The sequence below is a fragment of the Carlito syrichta genome, unplaced genomic scaffold, assembly GCF_000164805.1.
Source record: "Carlito syrichta isolate Samal-C Ts95f unplaced genomic scaffold, Tarsius_syrichta-2.0.1 Scaffold169692, whole genome shotgun sequence".
In the NCBI taxonomy this organism is placed as follows: domain Eukaryota; kingdom Metazoa; phylum Chordata; class Mammalia; order Primates; family Tarsiidae; genus Carlito; species Carlito syrichta.
The window spans coordinates 350,360-358,281 of NW_007113788.1; the positions used below are offsets into that span (position 1 = coordinate 350,360).

Here is a 7,922-nt window from a genome sequence, read left to right on the forward strand (position 1 = left end):
AAAAAAAAAAAAAAAACAACATCTTTCTTTCTATGCTCATGTGAGTTGGTGGATAACAGAGATTTGTTTCCTCTGTATCCATTCTTGGGAATGATAAGATAGACTGCAGCTCTCTGACTCAACCTGGGAGAGTCTTTAAAAGGAAAATTTGTTTTTCTCTACTCTCAACACTTCTGTCACCAAATGTGTGAGGGTTTTTCTCACACCAACCAATTCTCCAGACACCAGCTAGGTGTTCAATTCTGATACTAACTACCTGGAATTAGCACAGACCCCTGGTTTGGGGACTCAGTCCCACAAGACTGCCTCCCCCAATTCAGATGCCAATTGCAAGTCCCAGGTTGTGACGTGTATTTTGACCAACTGCCTATCAATTGGGGATTCCCACAGCCCCCTCCTTGGGTTCAACAGTTTGCTATAACAACACACTAACTCTAGGAAAACTTACATTTACCAGTTAATTATTTTAAAGGGTATTATAAAGAATAAACATGAACAACCAGATGAAGAGATACATAAGGCAAGGTATGTGAAAAGAGGTTCAGAGCTTCCATTCCTTCTCCAAGTATGCCACCCTTCTAGTACCTCAGCATGTTCATCAACCCAGAAGCCTCTTCAAATGACATAGTTTAGATATTTTTTGTGCAGGCTTCATCAGGTAGGCATGATCAATTATTAGTTCAGTCTCCAGCCTCAATCCCTTTCTCTGGAAACTTTGAGCTTCTAATCATGGCTTAGTCTTTCTGGTGACTAACCCCATCCTGAAACTATCCAGCAGTCTACCAAGAGTTGCCTCATTAGAACAAAGGACACTCCTGTTCGCTTCAGGAAATTCCAAGGGATTTAGGAGCACTGTGTACAGAATCAAATCAAATAGCATATCAAAGACCAAATATCAGAACAAAAGATGCTTCTGGACCAGGCACAGTGATTCACGTCTGTAATCCCAGTATTTGGGAGGTGGAGGCAGGAGGATCACTTGAGACAAAGAGTTCACGACCAGCCTAGGCAATATAGTGAGACCTTATCTCTACAAAAACATTTTTAAAAAATTAGCCAGGAGTGGTGGTACACACTTGTAGTCCCAGCTACTTAGGAGGCTGATACCAGGAGGATTGCTTGAGGCCAGGAGTTGAAGGCTGTGGTAAGCTGTAATTGTGCCACTGAACTCCAGTCTGGGTGACAGAATGAGATCTTTTTTTTTTTTTTAAAAGAGTTGACAGTTTCATTTTTACATTTCACAATACAAATGAAAACTGTACTTTTTTTGTCCTTTTCCTCTCCAAAACTATTCTCTGATAGGAAGGGGGACCAAGCCTTTCTTACATGCTATTAAGAAAACAGTCACAGCACCATGATGCCCTGGTGAAGTAGAACAAGTACTATAAAAACCGATAAAAGAGTCCTCCCTCTATCCTTATCTGTCTGGTCGAGTCATTCCAGGCCAAGTGGGCACCATCATGGGACGGGCGGGAGGTCTCATCATTGGGGATCCAGGCATCATTGGCATGTGGCCTCCCATGGGTGGCCTCATTCCAGGAGCAGGTCCACTGGCATCATCCCAGGAGGAGGAGGTCCCATCATTGGCATCATGAGAGGGCCCCTATATGGGGTGCTGGCATCATACCAGGGCGAGGAGGACCCGGAAGACTAGGGGGAGGTGGGATCTTCACCCCTGCAGGAGGCGGAATAGAGAATGGAGTAGGAGGTATCTTTCCTTGTTGAAACGCAGCAGTTGTTTTGTCAATCAGGCTCTGAGCCTGCTCTTCCATCCATTTCTGATAGTAGTTTTCACATTCTCTTTGTGTTTCCTACCACTGCAATGTGTCTTTCTCACAGATGGGGAGTCATGGGTGAGGTACGTATCACAATAGTCACAATAAAACTTAGGCATGATGCTGCGCAGGCCGTTGGCCACTCCACTCAGAATGAGATCTTGACTCAAAAAAAGAAAAGGGATAGAGGGAGGGAGGGGAAGAGGAAGACAAGGGAAAGAAAGGGAAGGAAAGGGAAGGAAAAGAAGAAAAGATGCTTTTGGCACCCTGTCACTCAGGAAATTGCAAGGGCTTTAGGAGCTCTGTACCAAGAACCAGGGCAGAGACAAGATATATATTTCTTTGTATGTCATAGTCTTGAAGCCTCTTCTGGACACTATTCCCTAAACGTTCAGAAAGGGAGAGGAGCATGACACCAGTGAAGTCATCAGGTCCTAGGAGTTTCTTTGATAAAAGGCTTTTTATTACAGCTTCACTTTTGTTACTTGTTGTTGGTCTGTTAGGTTTTGGATTTCTTCATGGTTCAATCTCAGTAGATTGTACACACCTGGAATTTGTCTATTTCTTCTAGGTTTTCCAGTTGATTGGCATGTAGTTGCTCTAATGATCCTTTGAATTTCTGTGGTATCAGTTGTATGTAATGTCTCTTTTTTCATCTCTGGTGTATTTATTTTGGTCTTCTCACTTTTTTTCTCAGTCTGGCTAAAAGTTTTCAATTTTCTATCTTTTTAAAAAATCAACTTTTTGTTTTGTTGATAATTGTATTTTTTTCAATTTTATTTATTTATGCTCTGATCTTTATTATTTTTTTCTTCTACTGATTTTGGGTTTGGTTTGCTCTTTTTTAGTTCTTTAAGATGCATCAGTAGGTTGCTTATTTGAAGTTTTTCTACTTTTTTTTAGGAAAAAAAAGTACATTGCTTACTGTTATAAACTTTCCTCTTACTATTGTTTGCACTATATCCTATAGGTTTTGATATGATGTGTTTCCATTTTGATTAGTTTCAAGACATTTTAAAACTTTCTTCTTCCCTTTAACATTTCTTGTGGGACAGGTCTGGTTTAGATGGAATTTCTTAGCTTTTATTTGTCTGGGAAAACATTTCTCCTTCATGTTTGAAGGATGTGTTTGCTGTTTATAATATTCTAGGATATAAGTTTGTTTTTTCCTTTAGCACTTTGAATATGTCATGCCGCTCTGCCCTGGTCTATAAGGTTTCCACTGAGAGTCCGCTGCCAGATGTATTGGAGCTCCTTTATATGTTGTTTGTTTCTTTCTCTTGCTGTTTTTTTTTGAGTTGGAGTCTTACTCTGTCATCCAGGCTGGAGTACACTGGCATACTCACAGCCACCCCAGCATCAACCCGCTGGACTCCGGTGATCCTTCTGCCTCAGCCTTCCAAGTAGCTGGAGCTACAGGTTTACACTATCATGCCCAGTTAATTTTTGATTTATTGTAGAGAAGAGGTCTTGCCAAGTTGCCCAGGCTGGTCTCAAACCCGTGGGCTCAGGCAATCCACTTGCCTCAGCCTCCCAAAGTGCTGGGATTACAGGCTGAGCCACCAAGCCCAACCTTTCTTGCTGCTTTTAGGTTCCTTTCTTTATCCTTGATCTTTGGGAGTTTGATTATTAACTATCTTGAGGTAATCTTATTTAGGTTAAATATGCTTGATGTTCTGTGACCTTTTTTTACTTGAATATTGATATATTTCTTTATGTTTGGAAAATTCTCTGCTATTATTTATTTGAGTAAATTTGCTGCCCTAATCTCTCTCTCTCTCTCTCTCCTTCTTCTTTAAGGCCAATAACTCTTAGATTTGCCCTTTCAAAGTTATTTTCTAGATCTTGTAAGCATGTTTCATTCTTTTTCATTTTTTAATTTAATTGTGTATTTTCATATAGCCTGTCTTTAAGCTCACTAATTCTTTCTTCTGCTTAATCATGTTTGTTGTTGAGAGTCTCTGGTGCATTTTTCTGTTTGTCAATTGAATTTTTCAGCTCCAGAATTTATGTTTAATTTTTTAAAATTATTTCAGGCTGGGCTCAGTGGCTCAGCCTATAATCTCAGCACATTGGGAAGCCAAGGTGAGTGGATTGCCTGAGCCCATGGGTTCGAGACCAGCCTGGGCAACATGGTGAGACCTCGTCTCTACAATAAATAAAAAATTAGCCAGGTGTGCTAGTGCATACCTGTAGTTCTAGCTACCTGGAAGGCTGAGGTGGGAGGATCACTGGAGCCCAACAGGTTGACACAGGGGTGGCCATGAGCACACCACTGCACTCCAGCCTGGACGATGGAGTGAGACTACAACTAAAAAAAAATTGGGACTTCTGGCAAGATAGCAATGGGACAGCTTGGTCTGTGAGAACCTCGGCAAAAGAGTACACACATAAAGACTCTAGCTCTTTCCCACAGGCTGCAGCTCACATCTTCAGCAGCCTACTCTTCACAGAGAGTTCAGTTACAGTCACTGCTCAAACATCACTTTGGTCTTGGCCACTGCTGCAGCTGCAGATGCTGCCACCAGGGTCATCGCCTCGCCCATACCTGAGGCCACCCACGACTTCAGACCGTGAAGCCCTTGCAAGCACGATCTACAGAGATCGTGGCCGCCAGGGCTGCCACTGCCACCACCATGCCACACCATGCCATGCCCCTCACCTGGAGCCAGGCTTGTGGAGCTCCTTGGTGTACCGGGAGCACCACAGCAGCTACCAGATACCGTCGCCAGTTCCCTCGCTTCCTGGTTGCTGACTTGCAGGCTTCAGCAGCTGCAGATAAAGATCAACTGGAGCAGTGAGATAGTACCACCTGCTGGGGATTCAAGGTAACAACATCAAAAGGGGAATGACAGAAACTTTCCCCCCTTGATAAATAGACAAGGTCAGATCTGAGTAATAGACTGGGCAGGGAGCCCAGATCTGAACTACCCTTCACAACTGGCCAGGGGCAACTGACCTAACTGTGAACAAATCTACCAGCTTGCAAAAACAGCTAGAAATCAAAGCTGAAAGGACACTGGACTTAAAGGAAGTCTCAGAGTGTGCTTGGTTGGTTCTGTTAGGTAGACTTTAATCTTTTCCTTTTCCTTTTTAAAATTAAAAAAATTTTTTATTATTTCTCTGTAAACCCCATCTTTGTATAGCGGAATAGCACACCAGTAAGGAGGTTGGTTAGCTTGTATGCTAGCATCATTGCACGTTTTAGTTTTCTCGTATGGTTGTTGGTTAGTTCGTAGTCATGGTTAGTGTTTTTCTTTTTATTTGTTTCAGGCTTTGTGTCTCTTTTCACTTGTTAGTTGGTATGCTCATCTGTTTTCCCTCTTACTCCTCTCTCTCTCTCCACTCCCCTCTTCTCCCCACTACCTGCTCCATTGTCTTCCATCTGTTAACCTCATATTGCTTTCAGGGAGTAAACTCTACAACCCCACTGCATGGACAGATTCCAAGATAGTGGGAAGTGGGTTTCAGATTAACTACACACCTGTTGGCAGATACTGGAACCTGCAGATAGATTTTGAATCACAGCTCCCCCCTTAATTAAATCTCAAAACTGCAAAAAGAACCGCCCCCAACCTATAGTCCAACTCCAGAATTGAACAAAGCAAGAGGAAATACATAAGGAAGAATAAGAGATTGAACAAACAGAAGTAAAAGCAACCCCTCCACCCCTGAATAACAGAATTAAAGAAGAAGGGGAAGTGGAGGGAAGGAAAAAGTAGTGAGGAAAAATTTGCACAAATGAAGAAAAACCAAAAGAAGAATATAGGTCTCACACAGACCCCTGGGAGGTCAGACACTGAGAAAACAGACTTAAGAACACAAACAATGAAGAGCCCCCAGGATGACTGGTCACATGCAACAAACCCAGACATCAAGACATTAATAGAGAGAATTAAAAAAATTGAGGAGAGACAAGAGGAAAATAAGAAGGGGCTGATGACAGAAATAACAGCAGTAAAGAATACTGTGATGGAAATGAACAACAGACTAATAAGCATGGAAAGCAGAATCAGCCAAGCAGAAGAAAGAATCTCAGAGCTTGAAGACCAAAATACAGAGCTAACCCAAACTGTCAAAAACATAGAAAAAAGCTTAAAAAGACAGAACAAAACCTTCAAGGGACGAATGATTACTCCAAGAGACCCAATCTAAGAGTAATTGGCCTTCCTGAGGCAGAGAGAGAGAGTCAGAGGCCACACTGGAACAAACATTCCATGAAATCATTCAAGAAAACTTCCCTCATCTCATCAGTGATGCAAAAATTCAAACACAAGAGATTCAGAGAACCCCTGGCAAGACAACAAATGAGAAGACCAACTCCCAGACACAAAATAATTCGTGTAAACAAAGTAGGTATAAAAGAAAAAATCTTAAAGGCAGCAAGAGAAAAAGGTCAGACTACCTACCAGGAAGACCAATTAGAATAGTAGCAGATTGATCTACAGAAATCCTGCAGGTTAGGAAAGCTTGGAACCCTATCTTCAAAGTTCTGAAAGATAAGCAATTTAAACCAAGAATAACCTACCCAGCCAAGCTAAGCTTCATCAGTGAGGGAGAATGAAATCTTTCCCAGATATCCAATCCCTAAGAACCTATGCTGCCACCAGACCACCTCTACAAGAAACACTTAAGAAAGTACTGAAAACAAGCCGGGCTCAGTGGCTCAGCCTGTAATCCCACGCCTTTGGGAGGCTGCGGTGAGTGGATTGCCTGATCCCGTGGATTCGAGACCCACCTGGGCAACAAGACCTCATCTCTACAATCAATCAAAAAATCAGCCGGGCGTGGTAGTGCGTGCCTGTAATTCCGGCTACTCAGAAGGCTGAGGAAGAAGGATCACTGGAGCCCAGCAGGCGAGGCTGCGGTGGCCGGGAGCGGCCACTGCTCTCCAGTCTGGGCAACCGAGTGAGACTCCAACTCAAAAAAAAAAAAAAGAAAGAAAGAAAGTACTGAAAACAGAAGAAAAGGAAAAAAGACCAACAACATTCTTCACAAGAGTACAGGCAAAAGATTAAAAACACACATGAACCAACTCCAAAACCAAAAGAAAGACAACAAACAAACAGGAACAACACTGTAAGAACCTTATGATAGGGATCAACTCTCACATTTCAATAATTAGCCTAAATGTGAACGGACTAAATGCACCACTGAAAAGACATAGAATGAGAAAATGGATAAAATATCACCAGGTAACTATTGCCTTCAAGAGACTCACCTCACTAGAAAGTACACTCACAGACTCAAAGTAAGAGGATGGGAAATAAATTTTCAGGTGAATGGAACACAAAAGAAAGTGATCTTGATTTCAGACAAAAATACCCTTTAAGCTATCAAAAATTTAAAAAGATACAGAAGGCCACTACATAATGATAAAAAGTTCAATCCATCAATAGGAAATAACCATCCTAAACATATATGCATCCAACATAGGAGTGCCAACTTTCATAAAGCAACTTCTAGGTAAACTCAAAAAAGATATTGACTCTAACATTATCACAGCTGGGGACTTCAATACCCCACTCACAACCCTAGACAGATCATCAGTACAAAAAATCAGCAATGAGATCTGGAACCTCAATGTGAATCTTGACCAAATGGACTTAATTGATACCTACAGAACACTCCATCCAACGAACACAGAATATACATTCTACTCATCACTGCATGGAATGTACTCTAAGGTCGATCACATACTTGGCCATAAATCAAGCATAAGCAAATTTAAAAGGACCGAAATTTAGCCAGGCAGCTTCTCGGACCACAGTGGAATAAAAATAAACATCAACACCAACAAGGTTCCCCCAAAACCCACAAAGACATGGACACTAAATAGCATGATGCTAAACGACTCCTGGGACAATGATGAAACCAAAACAGAGATTAAAAGATACCTGGAAGGTTCCAGTAAGATGGTGAGGCCATAGGTGGAATTGTGAGATTCTCTGAAAGTGAGTTCCCAAAAAGACTCTTACTTTTCTTCCCCCATCCCCCTGCCCACCACCAGCCATACTGGTCTGAGGCCCAGGGACCTTTGGTCCCATGCAGGGCTGATATTGCAGCCCCCAGCTGCTGCAGCTCCACTATATGTGACTCCCACCTGTGCAGGAGTCTCGGGTCTCAGCTCCCTCCCTGGCTACATAG

General features: G+C 42.3%; 1 pseudogene; it reads right to left on the reverse strand.

The window, feature by feature from the left end:
- Window positions 1-1,417: 1,417 nt before the first annotated feature.
- Window positions 1,418-1,894, reverse strand: LOC103252733 (annotated as a pseudogene).
- Between the last annotated feature and the right edge of the window lie 6,028 nt (window positions 1,895-7,922).